We start from the raw sequence: 20,883 nt of genomic DNA, 5'->3' as shown, positions 1-20,883 counted from the left end.
CTAAGCATCAAGTGAGTGGGAGAATAGCACCGAGCAAAAGATGTCAGCATTTTGGACCAGCAGCAATCACTATGTGATAGAAACCAAGTAAGTAACTGGAACACAAATCTTAGTGAATGCACATTGACACACACATGCATGCAAAAGAAAAGTTGCAAGGGGAGGGAAGGATGTGTCTAAATCAGAACAGCAGACAAAGGTTGTTCTGGCTCCCTTCATCAGAGCCTTCACTTGGCAAGCATTGACGGCAGTCATAAATCAAGATTTGCATGCTGGCTCCAATGCTAGTGATTTGTTCTGCCAGGTAAAGCACTCTTGCAGAATATGTATGTATCAAGACATGGTTTCTGCTTTCTACAATCAAAGCTGCTAAAATACAAAGGAAAAGTAACCATTAAAAATCAATACTTTATAAAGCAAGAAAAAATGGGGGGGATGGGTGGGGAATGACACCTACTGCCTGCCTGCATCAGTAACCCTGCAAGGGAGTAATTTTCACCCCATGCCTGCTCTGAAAATGTTCTTCAGGTGCAGTTCAGCACAAGCTGTATCTAAAGGCATTTTATGTGCAGGGAAAGTTAAGAGTATTCCATGTTGAACTGTGAAAAATTACCAGAACTGGTAAAAGAGTATAATTGCTTGATATTGGTTGAAATGGCTTGAATCTTCCAAATATCTCTTATGACATGACCAGAGTCCTCAGATAGGTTTAGAGGATGTCTGAATTTCAGACATCTTTTGGAGAGTTTAGTCATCATCCACATAGCTGCCTGAGTAAATTCTTGTGTTTATATTTTATCACAATTTCACATTGTTTTAGGATGAGAAGAATCCCATATTTCTCCAGCCAGGTTTTCTTTTCTGCTTAGGTTTATGCACATTCTCCAAAGTAAACAAACCTGCGCGTTTGAAAGAGGATATTTTATCTAAAGGGGGTCCAACTTAACACATAGGAACTTTAAAAAAAACCACAAAAACACAACATTCTTGAAAATATGCTGTAGCTCCCCGTGTAGCAGAAGAATTTAAATTGAATTTCTTTTAATTGATTGTAATCATTACTTTTAATTTTCCTCTAGAAAGTGCTTGCTACAGTTCAATAATGGAGGGAGGAAACAGCTGGTCTGCACATTTGTGAGTGAGCAGCATTTAATAAGGTAATATGTTCATTTTCTAGGTGTCAAGAATTACAAATTTATGCCAGGTCACACTAATGCACATGTTTTCACATAGCACAGTGAAGAGCTCTGTAAGCACGCTGTTGTATTTAGGGTGCTTGTGAAACATCTACTCCTGTAGGAATGAGGGGGAGAGCCTCTGTGTTACAGAGATGCAGCCTTTTATAACAGAAGTGGCAGGTCAAATCTAACCCACACCTCCGTTTTCCCAAAAAAAACCCAAAACCAACATGAAGCTGCTGCCGATAAAAAATGTGGCTATATCTGGTGCACAAGCCCTAGGCTCCCATCCTTCTCCTACTACAAAGTGCCTTGTAGCATTTCAGAATATGAATAAAAAATAATTTTCCTTCATCTGCCAAGGCAGCAGTATGATATTATGTTTGTAGTGTAGATAAAAACCAGATATCAAACTCTATTAAACTTTGGGCTAGACTTTTTTGCTTCTTCCCAAAACCAAATAGTAAATATTGACTGAAGTAGGTTTATCAATATTTATCTTGAGGGGAAAATAAATATTGCTGTTTGCAAAACTATAAAGCCAGTTTTATTAGGGAGAGAGATGACTCAAATGGTAAGTTTCCCAATAATAATCTCGGTGCCTTTCAGCAAACAGAGGACGTTAAAAGGGAATGATCAGCTAGGGAACATCCAAAACTGACTCCCAGAGGCAACCAGGTCCTAAGGCCAGGCAGGTGCCCAAAAAATAGATCCTTCTGCTTTCAGTCACAGTGCCATTTTCAGACGTGGCCCCTGAACTTCCCACTTAGAAGGTGATGATGCATTTGTGTATGTAGAGAGACAGGAACTGCATGGTTTGGGCACCTGCTGCCCAGCCAGGACAGAGGAGATGCTTTGGGTGCAGGGTGTGATGCCACTCACCCCTAGCAGATGTTTACCTCTTATGGGAAACACAAGGAGAGATGTGCAAGGAGATGAGGGGCTTATGAAGGAAAGGGAGGATGGGGAAGGCAGAATTTATGTGGGCAGTGAAAGAAATTTACTTGTCAGCCCAGAGACATCAAAGAGGGACAAAGAGGCCTGAGACATGAATAGAAATACAGTCTGCACAGCTGTAACTGGACAGAAAGCAACTGTCCTCATGCAGCTAATGAGCTGTGAGACAGTGCTTCTGCCAGCTCAAGGAGGGAGGTGATACCCCTAGTACCAAGGGTACCCTGACCGCAGCAGTGAACAGAGCAGGTGTAGTGGTGGAGGGACACAGGCTGGAGCTCCCTGGCCTGGCATGCTGGGGACAGCAAGCAGGAGGTTCAGAAAACTGCATGAAGCCCCTCATTTCAGCTCTTGTGTTCCTTTTTGTTCTACATAACTCTGCTCTTTATCACTTTGCCCATCCACAAAGACTTAGTACGTTGGTACGTGTAAGGGAAAGGTCTGCACCAAATTTGCTGACCCTTGGCTAGAGGAAGTAAGTTGCGGCACTGAACTAGGTGCTGATAGTGCTTTGTGCTTACTGAGATCGGGCCAGGATTTTGCTACCACACTTTTTTTGAGACTTCACCCAAGAATAGAACAAGTTCCCCTCTTTTTTCCACCCTCTCACTGGAAAATCCCATTACTCTCAATGGTACAGACTGGCTTCTCCTTTCCCCCTACTCCTCCACTCCTTGCACAGGGACAGTTAAAAAAGGATTGTCTTGAGAACAATAAATGAGGAGTTCTGCCAAAATGATTTAATACTGACTGTATAAAGTGTCAATTATTAAATGTTCCATACCCAGTGATAAGGAAAGGGGGAGATGGATTACCAGTTCAGTGACACATTTCAAAATATGCTTAGCTGAGATGAATACCCAAATTGTCAGGTTAGAAATGACTTCATTAGGTAAGATAGGAGTATGTGGAAAGGTGCAAAACGTAATCCTGCACTGGGAAGGAAGAGTTATTTACATAAGACAACTTCAACTAATAGTTTTAACAAGCTGATTCTAAACTGAGCCTTGAACTATTTCCTGTTGACCCTCAGGAAAGTTCTTGAGTATCGGGATGATTTGAGGGGCTCCAAAAGCGATGTTGTAACCTGCTTAGTTTCCAGCACAAAAAAAAAAACTCTGACCCCTTGAGATATTACTCACCGAAGTACATGCATCTGGGAGAAGTGGTTATGAGACAGCAATTATTTCCTTAAGAAATATTTTGTCTTTGGGAATTTTCTTGACTGTTTATACGAGCCTGAAAGATGAGATGGATGAATGATGGGATCACTACCAGCTTCTGCAGGGATTAAAAAAAAATACATATATAAAAAAATCTTAGGATGACGACCACATGTTGGTTTTTGACGTGCTGATGTGGACTGGATAGCCAGTGTCCCTTGTTCTCTGTGTCATCATGAGAATGATGACAGTGGGATAAAAGCTTCTTAGTGCCTGAATGCTGAACAGACTGTTTGCATGCACACTTCTTAGTACTTTTGAGTATGTGGCATAAGAGTGCTGGTATGAGTCACTTTTCCTTCCTGTAAGGTCTCTCACTAGCCTTTCCCACATTGTTGCTACAATACTGCGACATTACTTCCTACCTCTTACACATGTGTTCGTGGGTGCCGTACAGGTGACATAAGAAGTCTGCCGCTGTAACTCAGCTCAGTGTTAGGTGCTACGATAGTACGCTGGCTGGAGACATGTTCCTGGCTCCACTGAAAGGAGAGGCTTTGTGTCTTAAGAAATCTGGTCTTGTCCTCCTGCCTTCTTTCTGTAGCAGTTGTTAGGAAAGGCAGCTGGGGTGACCTTTTCTCCCTTTATGCTGTTGAATTACAGGCTTTTGGTTTCCTCATTGCCTCCAGAGTTCTAGCCTAATTTCCTCTCTTTGAGACCACACTGACTTTCCAAAGTGGTTCCATTTATCAAACTCAGTATCCTAAGGTTTGGTCTAAGAAGGATATCCAGACCCAGGAACAATGCCTCAGAGATTTATGCTTCATTTCTAAAGAAGAAAAAGAAAGCAACATGATCCAACTCTTTGTCCTTGTGCCATTGTTACTCTGCATAAAGAAGATTGAACTGGCAGGATCTGCATATATTGCTACCAGAGAGAGGACACAAAGAATAGGTAGAAGAAAAAGCACATAGCAAAATGTGAACGAATATTATAGTAAAAGAGGTACCAACTGAAGGGGAGGAGCTTTTAAAACCAATGTTATACAATTAAATGCAATACTAAAATTGTATATTGTACAGAAGAGTTGCCTTAAGGCTATGTTCTGCCATGGCAGCATTTATCTCCATGACTGAGCAGAGAGGAGGGACAACTGCCAAGAGGAACAGCCTCAAGTGAGTTATTCTGTCTTTCTGTGCTAGCAATGACAAGTGGCAGAAGGGAGATCCATCATCACTCTCCACATTGCTCTCCAGGATTGAAGCTGTTTTACGCAGCAGCTGGAGGGGATGGAAGATGCTTGGAAAGGTGATCATGCAAGATCCTAACAGCTTAAGGTTGTAAGGATTTTCTCCAAATGGAGGAACTTGTTGAGGTGCACAGCTAGAACTCCATGAAAGTCTAGAGTGCTCATTCTCTTACTCAGCCACCAAATGTAGCACTGAAGAGTAAAACTACTAGTTTTCTATCTGTGAAAGTGCTATTCGGCTTCAGCGCCATGAGTTGAATACCATAAAACTAAAGAAGGTTATTTCGGTGTCTGGTATTCCCAAAAAGCAATTCCAAAAGCCTTTTCTGGTCTAACTCTGGATGCCTCAAGGACCTCAGATGAATCTCTGGCAAGGGATACCTTGGAAGTTGAAAAAAATGAAAAATTTCTTCTTCTATAATCATACTTTCTTGTATCTTTTCCTCCTCTCTGTCGTCTTCTAGGTAGACTCACTGCTTGTATTTTCAAGCTTTCTCATCAAATTGAATACTTAATTTCTGTAATGTAAAGGTCATTTGTTGTAATACCTTCACACGTATAGCTATGGTGTCATCTATGAGTTCTCAGCAATGTGGGCCAAGTCAATGCCAGGCTTAAGCTGTGTCAGGGGATAGCAAGAATCTAATAGAGAATGAAAAGATTTTTTTGTGATAGAATGGTGAGGATGGTGGTGGGAATATGGTGCAGAAAAAGCTCTGGGGAATTATTTAATTCCATGCTTGTAGATCGAGGGCTTTAATAAAATAAAAAGAGCAAAGAGAAGACTATGTGCGCTCTGATGATGGATGAATATGCCTGCTTCAGTACTTTTGGGATGGATTAAGCTGTTGAAAAAGCATTCAACATTGGCTGAAGAACTGTAATATATGTGAAATTCCACAGTTAATGCATCATTAAATAATTTGCTGCAACTGATTTATAGGTGCAATATACTACACTGTGTCAAAGCATGTGGGATAATAAATGGTATCACAAAAATATACTATTGAAACTTTTGTTCTAATCAGTCTTTTGAGTTTTAGTAGAACATAGTTCTGCAGAATGGAATTGTCCTATTGATCCTGATAGAGTAATAGGTAAAAGCTTCATGCTACATATATTTTAAGGCTTTTTTAAGCCATGTGGGTTGTGATCCAGTGAATCAGGCACTGGACTGTGACTTGTGGGACCCACACTCTGGTCCTTTCTCTGTCATTGAAACTCTAAGCTGCCAGATTCTTCCAGGCTAAGCACTGTAATGCTCATTTTGAGATCTGTGCTCCCTCATTCCACGGGCACAGTCCACAATCCTGTCACCTGCCTGCATTTGGGTGCATAGGAGCAGGGGTATCAAAAGGGGACATAAACCATCAACATATGAATCCAACCTTCACAGGGCTTAGATGACTAACTGCTTCCAGGGGACATCTTCCCACTCCCCATATTCACTGTTTGGAAGAGAAATACTTGTTCCCTCTCTTTCAAAAGGAATTATTTTCTTCTGAAGTATATTCAGGGGGAAAAGCAACACACACCCCCAACCCCACCCTGTTAGTGCTCCTATTCAGTGGTTTAATTCTTCACAGTAGAAGCAAATGCATGCAATTCAGCTCTGATCTTGCCCAAAATGTTATTCCCTTTGTCTTTCCACCCTCTACTTTCCAGGATGTGCCTAACCTCAGGGTTGCAGGGTCTTACTAAGCAACATTCACAGTTACTCTTTACTGGAGGAACATTCTCACTTGTAGAAAATAATGATTTACTGGGCCAGGTAAGCAGAAGGGTAGTTTGACCTTGGCAGAAGACCGGTGGTGGGACATTCAATTAAAGGAGGTCCTCTCTCCTAGTCCCTATAGGACTGTGTGTGTACTTTGCAAAGTCCCTTTTGGGACCAATGCAAAGAGCCCTGATACTGGCTGGTGAATTTAGATGCTACTGTAACACTAATGGGTGAGCTAATTGTAATTAATAATTTATTTGATTAATTTAACCCCTTTAAATTTTTGTACCGCACTGTTTTTCCATCTTTCTAAATTATTAAGCAGGTATTTTCTGCAGCTATATTTCAGCCTACAGGAGATAATTGCTAAGACTCATTTGAATCTGTTGTTCATACTGTGTGATTAGTCATGCTGTAATTAAAATCTGTATTCTTTCACATTTTGTCAGAGTCCAGAGTGCCCTGATGGGCTCTGATTACCCCAAGAGACCTTACCAGGGTCCTCCATCCTCCCTGCCTGTTCTTTGGCCAGGAGCTCCACGTAATCTCGAGCCCAGGCCTTTGGTCATGGCTGAAGGAAAGTTGTAGGTGTACCTGTTCCAGTTCTGTTCCCAGGCTGTTGCTCAGGTTTCCTGGGTTGACGGTGGACCTGACTTGTTACTTGCCCTGCTGGCTGCAGGACTGTTGATAGAAGCTGTCGGTGCCACCGCTCTGCCGCCTGGGCTGCCCCGCTCCCACGCTGCGGGGCCGTGCCCAGTTGGCGAGGTCACTGCCCTGCTCCTGTCGCGGCCACCCTCGGCTCCCAGCTTGCCTTCCCTTGAGAAGTCACCCAACTCTCTCAGCACCCCGATACTGGAGTAATCCTGAGGGGAGCACTTAATACAAAACATCAGAAAGAATCTCTCCTTACCTTGGTTAAAGGCAGCATTTTGAAAAGTGTTAAGAATGCTCAGAAGTCTCTTTTAGCAGTTGTTGGGGCATTTCAGAGAAGAAAGTAGTATGTAATTTGAATGAAACTTTGCATTTCTAAGTGCTTGATTGCAGCAATGTTTGTAAGCAGTGATTATTGAGAACTCTTAAGTTTAATAAGTAGGAGGTGTCATTAATGTAAATACATGTCCTGGTTTCAGCTGGGATAGAGTTAGTTGTCTTCCTAGTAGCTGGTACAGTGCTATGTTCTTGAGTTAGGTATGAGAAGAATGTTGGTAACACACTGATGCTTTTGGTTGTTGCTAAGTAGTGTTTAGTCTAAAGTCAAGGATTTTGCAGCTTCTGATGCCTAGACAGTGAGAAGGCTCGAGGGGCACAAGAAGTTGGGAGGGGACACAGCCAGGGCAGCTGATCCAAACTGTCCAATGGGGTATTCCAGACCATGTGACATCATGCCCACTATATAAACTGGGGGGAGTGGAGGCGGGGGAATCGCCACTCAGGGACTAACTGGGCGTCAGTTGGCAGGTGATGAGCAATTGCACTGCGCATCATTTGTATATTCCAATCCTTTTATTATTACTATTGTCATTTTATTAGTGTTACCATTATCATTATTAGTTTCTTCTTTTCTGTTCTATTAAACTGTTCTTATCTCAACCTACAAGTTTTACTTCTTTTTCTGATTCTCTCCCCCATCCCACTGGGTGGGGGGGAAGTGAGTGAGCGGCTGCATGGTGCTTAGTTGCTGGCTGGGGTTAAACCATGACAATACACTAGAAGGAAGAGCTTCAGTGAGAAGGAGAAGGATCTGTATCACCTGGGTAGGTTGTTAATACCAACCAAAACCAGACAGCTTTTGGAGGACCATAAAAATTACCTTTAAGGGTAATCATGTTTTGAGACGGACATGTAACTCTTAACATTTGGGTGGTTTAAAAGCTTCTGTCTAGAGGTCAAGATTGAGTCCAACCCAACACCACCATGCCCACTAAACCATGTCCTGAAGTGCCTCATCTACACGTTTTTTGAACACCTCCAGAGATGGTGACACCACCGCTTCCCTGGGCAGCCTGTTCCAATGCCTTTCAGTAAAGAATTTTTTTCTAATATCCAATCTAAACCTCCCCTGGCACAACTTGAAGCCACTTCCTCTCCCTCCTTCCCTACGTAGATGAGGATAACCCATTCCACCAGTTCCTCCTCTCACATAGAGCTGTAAATCATCTATGAAGTTGCCATACTTCTGCAGCACTGCCCTGCCACACCGCACCCGGTAAGAAGTCTTACTGTCTAAGGGCAAGATTTCCAGACTCATCAGATTTGCACAGCACCCGCATCCCTTTGACAGCTGATGGCAAGGGTGCTCATAAAAGCTGGTAGTCGACTGGGGAAGGGGAGGTGGACCCTAAAATGTTAGGTTTGGCCAGACTGAGCATGGCAGTGCCCCTTTCAGAGTATATGCTGTAGTGAAGTTGATGGGAACACTCGCCTGAATTACAACGGGACCAAGAAATACCAGGCACTCTAGTGAATCCTAGAGCACACAGGACTAGCAGCAATTTTTTATAAAATGAGACCAATTCTCTGCCAGTGCAAATCAGCTTACTCTTGTTGAAATCCATGGCCTCAGTTGCAGTAATCAGTATAGCACTATCAACTTAGAGGGAAGTACATTACTTTACTATGTATTCCAACTGCGAATCTGTCCTAGAGTACGTGCTAACTTCCCTAATTGACAGCAAATGTTTCCAAGATGAAACACTGACCTAAACACCACCATCGTCTCTTTAAAATCAGTTTTTACTGTATCAGATGCCTGGCAAAATACAGCTAATGCAAGATAAGGCAAGCTACTGCCAAGATGGAGAATCAGCTAAAGGGAGTCAGTTTTCTTTTAAGCCTTGAAAATACACTAACTCTGAGAAAACAGGCACTTGCAAAGGACCTTGGTGAATTATGGTTCATTGTCAGAAATGTTGCAGCTAATTAGCAGCCAGAGTTTCCAGAGAGAACTCTGACATGATGGAATGGCTGTTTGCAGAGTCTCAGCCCATAGGTGTTTTGATGCTGGCACGGTTATTGATGTGACTTCTAAATTAAATTAATTTAAAGGGGGAGCCACAGCACAGGGCTTCTAAATGAAATGGATGTTCAGTAGCTCGTGCCTTTTTGGCACTTGCTTACTGACCACTGCTTTTTTAATTACAGCATTTTCAGGAGGTGCAATTATGGTAGAAAGCAAGGTTTTATGGCCCTTCATCTGCTGTAAGTCACTTATTACTACTATGAGTATTCTATGGGTTGCAGTAAGAGTTGGAAACCTTCATCATTGTCTTTTTAAGAATAGAAGGACTTATGTTTCTGTCCCAAAGTATTTGCACTGGTTCATCCACAGCCTTCTCCACGTGTAGTGAGTTATCTCACCGACTCCAAAAAGCATAAGGAGGTTCATTGCTTATGTACAGTCATCTTCAGGATGTCTCCTGTTGGGTCTCAGTGAGTAAAGGTCGCCCAAACAATTGCTGTAGCTCTCAGACTGGCTACTCCTCAAGATTCTGCTTTTCTTTTAACTGCAGAATTTTGATGCACCTTCCAGAGAACAAGAGAAGAAATTATGTAACTTGAGGTGAATCTTGGTGATGAAGCTATCCAGCATGGAAAGAATTACCTGCCACCATCTGAAAATCACTTGTGTGAGGTAAAAGCATTTAAGTGATGAATTAAATATCACCGTTCTAGTTGCATGAATGAGCAAATAAAAAAGGATGGTATTGCCACATAGCTTGGTAAATCTTCCAATCTTCCCAGTGTACAGTCATGTCATCTCAACAAAGAACTCTTTGTTTGCTTTCAGTTTCTAATTCCTATTTCACCTTTGGAAGAGTTATGTGCAGACATGGAAGCCTTCCTCCAGTAAACACTCCTTCAGTATTATCCATACTGGATGTGATTCAGACTAATGAAGCAAAAGGTCATCAGCTTCTCATATGTGGGCAGAATGAGCAGAATTGCTCCTTTCTCCTGGTACCTAATCAGAGGTGCTTTTGAAGAAACAATTTTGTATTCTTTCATGTTTCAGACAATTCTTCTTCATCCAGGTCAATCTGTGCCAAAGGAGGAAATTGGGAATTAATTATTGCCACCTGTGTTCCTTTGAAGCTTGTTTCTGCAAATATTGTTAAAACCTGGATTCCATCTCTGTAATTTAAATGAACAATTGGCACTTTACTGACCCCATTTTCTTGTAGCTATTTCAGGAATTAGAATGGTTAGCAAAGGCCTTGCTGGCAGTAACACCTGATAGTGCACGGCAGAATGATTACCGTGTTCATTTTCTGTCTGTTCTCAAACAGTAACTGTGTTTAAAGGGGAAAGAAGCTTCTTTGAATGTATTCAGATTGTCCTGCTTGGCTTAATGGCTCATGCACAGGCCTGAGACTTGGAAAACCTCAGTTCATACATTTGCCATTGGTGCTGCTCTGTGCCTCTACTTTGCCAGGTACTGTGGTCATTAACGTTTTCTCTTGTGCAGCACTGTGAGACCTCCTATAGCACCAGAAATACTCTGTCTGGAAGAAAGCAGCTAGCTCTAATCCATATCTGGCCCCTGGTAAACCTCCCACAATTGTTTCAGATGGTCAGCAGACAGATGGTACTAGAGCCTGAGGCTTGGCTCCCAGAACGGGAACGGGAGCGTGGCTCCTTGGGCCTAGGTACAGCGTGGGCTACCAGCACATCACATATGTGCCTGGAGGTAGTCTACGCTGGCTTGGAGCTGCAAGGCCAAAATCTGCCTGCCATTGGGTGCAACGCCGTCCTAGCAGGCTGCTGTATGCACGCTGAGCTTGCTGTGGTTGTGTACGTGTTTGGGATTCTGCCCTCCCGGTCCGACTGACTGGAAGTGTGGTGGGAATGGGGACTTCCTCTGCTGTACTGCAGTGAAGGAACAAATTGCAGAGTGGCTAAAAAACCACAATAAGCCACACATTCAGTCCCGTAGCCAGACAATCTGTGCCTTTCCAGGACCTTGTAGGAGATGTTAAATCAATGGCTGCCCATGTCTTCGCCTGCCACATTGAGCACAGGGCTGCTTTCTCTTCCTCATTGCATGGACCAACATGTGCATAGTAGGCTTTTTGTCAAAAAGAATAAAATTAAAGGTGTCATAGCAATGATTTGATCATGGTGCGGGGGAACTGCTGATTGAACACCTTTGAAGTGTCTTAGAGGAGCTGAAATAAGGGTCTGAAACCCTAACAGGGGCTATATTCTTGCACACTCGTAACTGAGGGCTGCACAAATTTTCTGTGGCACACAGCCCCAGGACTCTCTTGGCAACCCTTTGCATGCCATAAGGCCTGTAGGTGAACAGGAGTGTGCCGTGAGCCGTTCTCCCAGCACGGCTAACTGCACTGTCACAGCACGGGAAGTGCCTTGCTTTATACAGGCATCGCCTCTGCCCTGCAAAGCTGCAAGCTGTATCATGTGAGTCTTGCCCACTGGCAGCCTGGAAGAGATTGGGAACCAAGCCTGCCTCCCAGACTAGCTCCTCCTCTTGTGATTGCTCTCACCAGCTCCTGTGTGCTATATGGGAAGCTGAAACAGGCTCTCAGACTTGCTCAGACTCTTAATTTCTGGCCCAAGATTTCTCTGTTCTGAGTTTAATCAACTTAGTGGGAGATAAACTTGTGGAAAGCAGCTTCCAAAGCACTCTTCCAACAGTGTGCGAGTTCCCCCTGCATTTGAACAAGCGTAACAAACAAAATGCATACATGTAATCACAAGTTTTGTTTTGACTACTTCTCCCTTGAAAGAGGACAACTATTGCTTTATGGAACTATCTCCCACTGAAGGAAGTAAAATTTAGCCACTCACCCACCTCATAAATATTAATTTGCACTTAAGTCTTTTTTTTGGTGCTGGTAATTTGAAATTGTGCTACAAATGTCTGGCCTATCAAAGCCCGCATATTAATTATAAGTAAATGTGACTCCTCATCTTTATAGGGAAATAATAGTTTAATCTCAGGACTGTCACTTTTCATTGGAATGATGAAGCCTGACAGCAGTGTCAAACAGCTTATCACAGCTGATACTTCAAAGGCTCTCAGGCTTGGTTAACTGGCAAAACAATAAAATAAGGAGACCATCAGCGGCCTAGTGAGTGATTCCATTTGTATTTTTCCCATTCATAAGTGTCCAGGCTATTTTATTGAAGGATTACTAATTTGTGGCAGAATATAATTCAGCGGTTTATTGAGAGCCCTGTTTTTGGAAGATAATTAAAGGCAGATTGATTTTTTTTTTATATAATTTTATTACTGTGCACATAAATGCAGTTTTTCAGAAATGCACTCAGAACTGGGGTGAGATTTCTGGGAGAATTTGCTTTCTACTAATGATATTAACAGGGAGATCAGCAAAGGTCCTCAGCACACTCTAAGTGACATTTTGGGAACCATGGCTAAATGCAATGGACTCTTGAAAATGTGGTCCAAAGTAGGGAGGATTTGGGGTTTCTTTACTCATGGTGGCTTTCTTTGCAAATCCAGCCAAGTGTGTCACAGTTAGAGCTGCAGGAACTTGCCTTCTGCCAAACCTGGTGTCAGGCTTTGGCTGTGGAGGTGTTCTTGAAAATTTGGCACTATGGTTTTGGTTGAAGCTGCCTTTCCAAGCCCTCTGGGCATACGTCTACAAAATACACTACAGACAGCTGCGAGTCACTCTGTCACTTGCTCGAAACTGATAATAGTGTTATCTACGAACAATGTTAACACGGCCCCAGTGGGCTTCTGCTGACTAGCTTGTGTGCTCTCCCTCTCATTGAGGCTTATTAGCTCAATACAATGCTGTCAGCTTTGAGCCCACATCTGTTGGTAAAATATTGTGTGTAGCCATCAATTGTCTAAGCAACAGCATTCCCAGACCTCTGAACCCAGCTGGTTTCCCCAGACGCTCATCTCCAGCATCAGACCTTTTGTTTTCTCTTCCCTGGAGGTAGAACCTGTCGTGGTTTAAGCCCAGCTGGTAACAAAGCACCACGAAGCCGCTCACTCACTCCTCCCTACTGGCCCCGGTGGGATGAGGAGAAAATATAAAGAAAAGCTAGTGGGCTGAGACAAGGACAGGGAGGGATCACTCACCAGTTATGGTCACGAGCAAAAGACAGGTTCGACCTGGGGAAGAAACAAAATCAATTTAATTTACTACCAATCAAATCAAAACAAGGATATTAAGAAGTAAAACCAAACCTTAGAACACCTTCCCCCACCCCTCCCTCTTTCCCGGCTCAACTCCACTCTCAGTTCTCTCCACCTCCTCCCCCCAGCAGCACAGGGGGATGGAGAATGGGGGTTGGGGTCAGTTCATCACCTTGTCTCTGCTGCTCCTTCCTCCTCAGGGGGAGGACTCCTCACTCTTCCCCTACTCCACTGTGGGGTCCCTCCCATGGGAGACAGATATCCACGAACTTCTCCAACATGAGTCCTTTCCACGGGCTGCAGTTCTTCCCGAACTTCCCTGGCATGGGTCCTTTCCATGGGTTGATATTCAGTCACAGTCACAGACTGCTCCAGCATGGGCTTTCCCATGGAGTCATGGCCATCTCCGGGGGCATCCCCCTGCTCCGATGTGGGCTCCTCCCCGGGCTGCAGGTGGGCATCTGCTCCCCCGCTCCCCTCCATGGGCTGGGGGACACAGCCTGCCGTCTCACCACAGGCTGCAGGGGCATCCCCTCCTCCGGCGCACCTCCTCCCCTCCTTCTGCACTGACCTCGGGGTCTGCAGAGGGGTTCCTCTCACATTCCAATCCCCCTACTCACTACCTGTTCCCCTTCTTAAATTTGTTATCCCAGAGGCACTGCCACCGTCGCTGATTGGGTTGGACTTGGCCAGAGGCAGGTCCCACTTGGAGCCGGGGAAGCTTCTGGCAGCTTCTCACAGGAACCACCCCTGCGGCGCTTCCCCTGCTACCAAAACCCTGCCACACAAACCCATAACAGAACCTTACATTGTAGACCAGGATTTGGCTACCAGAGGGAAAACAGTTCTGTTGTGACCATTTCTTAGTACTTGCTGGGGTTCTCATGTGTGGAAAGCCATGCCTGATTTTCTTAAAAACAAAGAATTTTTGTTTTTTGAAGCTTGGACTGAAAAGATTTTTGAAAAGCCAGCTGGCATGGTTAGTTTCCTCTAATCTGACACTTCCTCAAGGCAAAATTAAGTAGGCTTTCCTCTTTTGTGTAGGACTGAGGTACTATTGAGAAAAACTAAACAACTTCTGGTTCTTGCTAGGACCTGAAAGCCTCCCTGAGCCAAATTAAATCCATATTTCTGTATGTACCTGATCTTGGATCCACCTCGCATTTGAACTGTGCAAGCACAAATCGCATGCTTGTACTCTACAGAGTGAGTTCAGTACCAGAACCAGCTTACAATACAGTGCTGAGAGAGAAGCACCAGAATGCAATGTGTGTATCAGAAATAAACCTGTTGTATAAAAATTGTAAGGACCAGAGGAATTGCTTTGGCAATAGTTTCTGTCAGAAGTCCCCAGATACGAATAGTCTTTTAGGAGTTGGTGTTTCGGCTATGTACTCACTGCATCTAAAAACCATCTGAGGGACTAAAAAGCATATAAAGATCCACTTAGAAAGCAGCTACTCTTTCATAACAAGAACACCACTACACATCAACTGCGTAGCTTGGTAGGTCATCCTTAAACATATAATGGCTGGAGAGCAGAGGTACTGTGCTGGTATTCATTGCCACTACTGCTGCAGTTTGTGTTCTGTTCCTCACTGCTCAGTGGCTGACATCCATCCCTGTGGATGTTTCTGTTGTTACGCAGAGCAGCTCTGGATTTGTGGTACAATTTTGACAGTAGGATTTTTGGGGGAATCTGGGGAAGATCTGTTCTATTGCTGTGTGCTGCAAAGCAACACTGATGTTTCAGGCTATTGTGGTGCTATAATGCTTCTTTCATTGGAAAAATAGCTGCATCGCAGACTTTGCCATGAACTGTGTCTCCATACCAGCCTCCTTTTGTCTGGTGTACAAGCTATATATATATTGCCTGTTTAAATTAACAGATGATCAGCAGGCAGTCCTGCTGTGCACTAATAGGGCCTAATTGCCTTGACCAGCCTCACTCGGGACTCCCACCCACTGGCTCTTTTCCTATTAAAAAAACAACAACAAACAGAGCTGGAAAACTGAAGGTGCTGGTTATACACCTCCTGGATGAGACTGGTGCAGGGCATGCAGTGTTGCTCAGATGTGGTTATTTTTATGAGTGTAGGCTCTAGAGGCTCCCATCATTTCAGTAGCTTCTTGGACTAGGCACTGCCAATGGACAGTGTCTGTAAAGACACTCTTCAAAAAGAGTGTCTTTACAGAATCCCGTAAAGCTCCCCTGTCTAAAGAGATAATATGGAGGTTTGGGGTGTGGAGAGGGAGGCCAGGGAGTGATTTATCAGTGCCACAAAGAAAGTGACACTTTCTGTGAAAGAGGAAGAGTTAGAGTTCAGCTTTCTGGGGACCTTGTATTTTGCCTCATTAATCATGACAGTTGGGGTATATGCAAAGCAGTGCAAGGCACTTCAACAGTTTTATCCTGTAGTTATTCTACAGGGTTCTTGCTTTGCTACTGTGTCTCCATAGTTAGAAGATACTTGTGAAATATGTAGGTGACTGTAGTGTCACCATGAATGTACCATCATGAAATCAGTAGATATGCAATGATGCAAAACCATAATAGGCGAATATATTAAGAGAAACTTAAATGCAAAAGGAAGGGTTGTGCATCTTCAGAATTTGACACTCTCATCAGCTTCACTGTTTAAAATGTGCCTGCTAATGCTCTGACAATAAAATTTCACATAGGAGAATAGCCATGGTAGCAAGCATGGTTTTTACTTGTTTCAGTCTGAGAAAGACAGAAAGGTATTGAACAAAATAGCGCTGTGTAAACAGCTGAACCTGTCGTTGTGCTTGCTTGATGTAGCAAGGTATTGCAGTCTCACCTAGCACAGAATAAGTCTGTTTAGCAACCCCTGCACACTGTTTTCTCATTGTCATTCAGAGCAACCTAGTCTCAGAGTATATTTCTTCTAACATGTTTTATTGCCAGGTGCCAGCATAGAAATCAGAATTTTGGTGGCTTCTACCATTTATTTTCTTCTTCTTTTTTAATGTTATTAGTCAAAGGCAATTCTAGGTGCATGTGTTCATCTTCTAAGATAGGAGAGGGAAACTCGAGTCTCAATTTTAAATTTAAATGTAGATAGCCTTCCAAGGGTGGAGGGGGTAGTAGAAAGGGGAGAAAAGAAAACAATTTTTCTAGAGTAGAGAAATTCAAGCATTGCCTTATCTGGTTATTAAAGTTTTTAAAAAGGCTGCTGGGTACCACTCAAAGGCATACAATAGAGTTTTAGGATCACAGGGATGCAGGACCAAGCCTACATCCAACTTTCTTTAGTGTTCTGTCCTCCACAGCACTTATTATCAAATGCTCCTACAGAAGGAGACTGTCCCTTCCCACCCATGTCATTCTCTGACTTCTCACTTGTATTTAGATGTTGGTATGAGCTATAGAAAGCCCAAAGACTAATATTCCTCATGGTTTGGTGGGGTTTTTTCAAAAGTAAAAAAATAATAATTCCTTGCAGAGTCTATGCAGACAGTGGAACATGTTTGGAGCCTGGATTGGGTGCTGGAGCCTGAACTAGAACAGCAAGGTCCCATTTCCCTCTACGGGAATGTAAAAAGTCTCATTGCCTATGGCAGACTGTATGGCTGTAGCTTACAAAAACCTGTGTCTCACAGCCCCTGAGATGTGATTTTATTTCCCTAATCTTAATTCAAGAACCTTTCAGCTCTGCTAGTTATAGATAAAACTATTGTCTCATTTCTCTTTTCCCACACAACACCCCTGCCTTTGCTTGTCTCTCCTGGGCTGCACCCAAAAACCAAACTGAAGAATGTTCCCCAAAATATGTGGATGCAGTTGTTGAAAATGTCCCAGTCTTCACCTTCAAATGACTTGCTTAAAAAGCTGCCTTAGGAACATGGCTGACATGGGCCTCTCTTGGGAACTTAGCCTAACTGTTCTGCTGTCCCCAGCCATAAGGAACACCATTTCTGACGAACGCTTGTGGTGTTTGCAGCCCCCCAGCCTGCCTGCAGTCAGGGCTGAGCCAGAACCAGGGCTCTGCTTGAACTCGAGTTGAAACCATCCAGCCTGCCAGCTAAGCATTCTTCTGGCTGAACTGGGTGCTCAGACCCAGGGCTCTTGTTCTTAGTCCTGCTGTTCTTTAGGCCCACTAAGGGAAAAAGTCCTGTCCTTCAGTATTTCTTTCTACTAACCAGTCTACAACTTCAACCAAAACCTCTTCCCTCCCCTCAAAACAGGAACAATATTGAGGCAACTGTATTTGCTGCATTCCCTACCTAGAAGGAAGCTGCTCTGATAACTACAGCTGCTAAATACAGCACGTCAATTATGCATCCCATGGTCGGGAGAATAAATGCACGCTTGAAGGCAAACAGGAGTGTTTCCAGGAAGCCTCTTGGATCCATGTGATGATTCTGTCCTTTAAACTCTTAAATGATGAGCAAGCAACATGAGAAGGATACTGCTGAGATATTTTTCATCATTTTCAGCAATCATTGTAGTTTATATCCTCTGTTTATATTAATAACCATTTGCAATCTTGACACTGAAATCTGTTTTCTTCCCAGGAGCTTTCCCCTCCATCACCCATGCACAACCTCCTGGCTAATGGAAGGCTGCTGGTAGGGAAATTGCCTTTCTTTTTTTCTTTTTTTTTTCTTTTTTTTTTCTTTTTTTTTTCTTTTTTTTTTCTTTTTTTTCTTTACACTAGTAAAAGCCATGAGACCCTCTGTCTCAAGGAAGTCTTCCAGCCTCTGGAATAGCCTCATTATGCAGGAAAGGACACTCAGCACTGGAAGAACAAGGGGAAAGAAGGAAAGTGAGGATGGTGAGATGTTGACTGTGTCTGCACACAGGAGGAAAGGTGAGCTTTTTATGAATGTACATAGGACTTGATGGTCTTGTGCAGAGAAGAGACCTTTCCCCCATTCAAATAACTTTTATCCCATCTTCACCTTCATCTGTACGATCTGTATAGAGATGGATACATTTCTGTGCATTTTTCAACTGTGTTTGCAGCTTATTCCCCACCTGGCCCCATATCATAGAGGTAGATGCACAGGCAGGCACTGTCTGCTCAACTTTGCCCCAGTAGAAGAAAGCAAACATAAAGCAGGTCATCAAACGTGTGAAATTGAGTTTCTAGTTGCTTTGCTGTACTAGGTATGTAGCCCACAAGATAGCAGGGAAATCAGCCCACTGTCTTATTCACAGTGCTATCCCAGTGAAGGGTGCACAGCATCACTGCTCATTAGTAGTTGTCTTATTGTGACTTTGGGTTCCCTCAGTTCCCATCTGCCTGATGTTTCCAGTTGTTGCTTCTAGGTCACTGCTGGTATTGCACATTTTTGGTGGCAGGAGCCAATTAATCTTTCTGAGTGTTAATGCAGTGCTCTTGCTGTACTCTGGTGAGCCCTCATTTGCCCTTCCTTGGCTGCTCCAGTGCAAATTCTGATAATTGTTATGGCGTTGTGCCTGAAACAAGGAATTCCCATCTCAGGTAAGAAGAGATATTCTGAACCTGGGATTTGGGTCTGGAGGTAGAGTTACAGCCACTTTGCACACACAAGCGTGAACCCCATAGGACAGACTGTGTGGGTTCCTGATGCTCCTTCCAGGCCTGGTTCCTATGGTACATGTGGTGGCATCTGACACGCTTGTGGTCATCTAGGATAGAGTTTCTATATTTCAAACTAAGTCAGAACAGCTTTTTGACTTTTAAAAATATCTCCCAGGATAGAAATAACAACACTCTGTGGTGGGATCATTTCAGGAGGCAGTTATTTTTCTCTTCTAAATTTGGAGCCCCTCACCTTTATTTTGTTCCTTGGGCTGAAATTTTCAAAAGAAGCAAAAGATTCAAACACAGACTCTTGGATCTGAAAATAAACCAAGGATCTGAACATCCAGGTTCGTGATGAGGCTTTGGACATTTCTTTGTGTAATCTGTGGATAGGAAATCAGATTAGTTATTCAGAACAAACCTGGCACACACCTGGAAAGGAGAGAAAACTGAAGTGACTTTAAGCTCTGCCTGGTTTTTGCACCATCTGAACATGATATGAGAGGCTGCTTCTCCACTCCGCTGGCAGAGAAAACAAATGGATGGTCAGAGAGAACAATTTCCAGTGCATTAAAGGCAAATTGAAAAAAATACATCAAAACAAGAGTCTCCATGTGAAGAACATAAATTCCCTTCACTCCCCATTTGGCTTGGGACAGCCTTTGACGGAAAGCATTACATTGAAGTGAATGACAAGTGGGGAATGGAGGTGATGCATAAAGGTAGAGTGGGGAAAGAGTGCAAATGATGTTGGATCCTCACCACTAACCCATGTGTCTTGCTGTTGGGATACAGTGAAGATGGATGGGAGAAGGCAGGAAGAAGTCATCTACTTGAGGAGGTTGCTTAACAGACAAATAGCTAAAGCAAAGGGACAATATACAAGCATAATAGTGAAATATAATTGGATTCCCATCAGGTTTTTCTGGACAATAACTCTAGTCTGTGTTCTGATATAAACCTGATACCCAGTGCTTTACATCTCATTCTCTTGGCTTAATTTTCAGAGGTCACGCTCTCTCCAGCAATGCATTTTACAGCAGCAACTGAGCTACTTGGGGACTTGGATGCTGTAGTGTTTCACCGAGTTAAACAATAGATGTTGCTTTAAGGAGAGACTTCAGGGTGTGCAAGATCTTTATTTATTGTTTGTTTGGGAGATTCACACACACACAAGGCATGAGACCTGGCATGGCTTGTATAAGATAGGAAAAAGAGTCCAGCTCCAGGACCCAGAGCTGAGTTGGTTTACCCAGCCATCCATTGGGATTCTGCAGGAGAGCCAAGAATTTAATCCTGAGTTTCAAACCTCAGATGAATGTTTCACAAACAAGCACATTTTTCTTCTGTTTTTTTGCTTGCAGGTGGCCAAAACTTCACCAACCTGATCTTGACTTTAGACTGATGTAAATCACAAGCTGTGGCCAGCAGATGAACACTAGAGATGGAGAAAAGCAATATGATGGGTCTTGTCAAATTCTTCATGCATCAGGATGCAAGTCAAGACAGGGGGACATGGACATTTTAAAAAAGCATGCTTTCCAGGTGCATTCTTTTTTATCAGTCCTGACTTACATGACAACATAGGATGGGGTTTTTTAATGATTTTTAATGAGGGTAAATCTAGTTGCACCAGAGTCTAACCTCCTGTTCTAGTTGGTCTCAACTGCCTTTGGCAATTCACTGGTACAAAAGGAAATATTGATCCGGAGATCTGTCATAGCACTGTATCTTCCCATGTTAGATAGAGTGGTGAAATCAAGAAGGGAATTCAGAGTGTTGAATTTCAGAAAGGGAAATTTTCTCAGCTATTACAGTAGACTCTCTTTTTCCAAACCATAGAAAGTACTACCAAATCATATATGTAATATCAAAGCAGCCATGTCGTTTGGTTGATTTTCTCCACGACCTTTTCCATGCTCCCACACCACAGTCAGCATTTAGGCTCTCTT

The 20,883-nt window shown here is 43.3% G+C and overlaps 1 long non-coding RNA gene across 1 annotated transcript; it reads left to right on the top strand.

Moving 5' to 3' along the window:
• Positions 1-76: 76 nt before the first annotated feature.
• LOC142028644 (uncharacterized) lies at positions 77-20,403 on the top strand. Its single transcript, XR_012649658.1, has 3 exons — positions 77-87; positions 1,080-1,157; positions 20,296-20,403. It is a non-coding gene; the product is annotated as an uncharacterized LOC142028644 (long non-coding RNA).
• The last annotated feature ends 480 nt before the right edge of the window (positions 20,404-20,883 follow it).

This window comes from Buteo buteo, chromosome 1 (assembly GCF_964188355.1).
Source record: "Buteo buteo chromosome 1, bButBut1.hap1.1, whole genome shotgun sequence".
Classification (NCBI taxonomy): Eukaryota; Metazoa; Chordata; class Aves; order Accipitriformes; family Accipitridae; genus Buteo; species Buteo buteo.
Note: the sequence above shows the minus strand (reverse complement) of the source record. Positions and strands in the feature narration are given on the sequence as shown.